The sequence below is a fragment of the Tachyglossus aculeatus genome, chromosome 23, assembly GCF_015852505.1.
Source record: "Tachyglossus aculeatus isolate mTacAcu1 chromosome 23, mTacAcu1.pri, whole genome shotgun sequence".
Taxonomy (NCBI): Eukaryota; Metazoa; Chordata; class Mammalia; order Monotremata; family Tachyglossidae; genus Tachyglossus; species Tachyglossus aculeatus.
This window is the reverse complement of record NC_052088.1, coordinates 21,787,518-21,789,180: the sequence shown is the minus strand read 5'-3', so window position 1 is coordinate 21,789,180 and position 1,663 is coordinate 21,787,518.

Sequence of the window (1,663 nt, the reverse complement as noted above, 5' to 3'; positions counted from 1 at the left end):
CAAGCGATTGAGTGCTCAAAGCTGCTTCCCATCTAAGGCCACAGACTCCAATCGGGAAGGGCATTAGAGGGCAAGGATTGGGATTTTTGTTGCCTGCGGGTCTACCTTTGGCAAAGTAATAATTATGGTATTTGTTACGTGTTTACTATATGCCAGGCACTGATCTAACTCTGGGATGGATCCAAGAAAATTCATTCATTCATTCATTGAGCGCTTACCGTGTGCAGAGCACTGTACTAAGCGCTTGGGAAACTTATGTTGCAAACTTGTACTTCCCAAGCGCTTAGTACAGTGCTCTGCACACAGTAAGCGCTCAATAAATACGATTGATGATGATGATGATGGGAAGTACAAGTCGGCAACTTACAGAGACGGTCCACACCCAACAACGGGCTCACAGTCTAGAAGGGGGAGACAGACACCAAGACAAAACATATAGACCGCTGTTGGGTAGGGACCGTCTCTATATGTTGCCAACTTGTACTTCCCAAGCGCTTAGTACAGTGCCTCTGCACACAGTAAGCGCTCAATAGATACGATTGAATGAATGAATGAATATAGACAGGTGTCGAAATCGTCAGAACGAATAGAATTATAGCTATATGCACATCATTAACACAATAAATAGAATAGTAAATATGCACAAGTAAAATAGAGTAATAAATCATCATCATCATCATCATCATCAATCGTATTTATTGAGCGCTTACTATGTGCAGGGCACTGTACTAAGCGTTTGGGAAGTACAAATTGGCAACATATAGAGACAGTCCCTACCCAACAGTGGGCTCACAGTCTAAAAATCTGTACAAACATATACAAGTGCTGTGGGGTCTTGTCCCATGTGACACACATTCTCTCCCACGTGGGACCACAGGATCACCATTTTACAGGTGAGGTCGCTGAGGCCCAGAGAATCAATCAATCAATCAATCGTATTTATTGAACGCTTACTGTGTGCAGAGCACTGTACTAAGCGCTTGGGAAGTACAAGTTGGCAACATATAGAGACAGTCCCTACCCAACAGTGGGCTCACAGTCTAAAAGAGAAGTTAAGTGACTTGCCCAAAGTCACACAGCTGACAAGTGGCAGAGCTGGGATTCGAACCCATGACCTTCTGACTCCTAGGCCTGTGGTCTATCTACTAGTCCATGCCGCTCCTCCAACCCCAACCACGTCTCTCCCCCTCGTCCCCCTCTCCATCCCCCCATCTTACCTCCTTCCCTTCCCCACAGCACCTGTATATATGGTTGTACATATTTATTACTCTATTTATTTATTTATTTTACTTGTACATATCTATCCTATTTATTTTATTTTGTTGGTATGTTTGGTTTTGTTCTCCGTCTCCCCCTTTTAGACTGTGAGCCCACTGTTGGGTAGGGACTGTCTCTATGTGTTGCCAATTTGTACTTCCCAAGCGCTTAGTACAGTGCTCTGCACATAGTAAGCGCTCAATAAATACGATTGATGATGATGATGATGATCAGCATTGGGTGGGCATGGCAGCAGCTCTTTTCTGCCTGAAGCAGGTGCTCACCAACCTCCAAAGAGAAGGGGGGGTGAGGGAGAGGGGCGCGGCTGGGCATTGTTTCCCTTTCTGTGTGACTTGAAGGGGAGTGTTGAGTTCAATAAAACTAATCATTATTTTTACCTGATTGC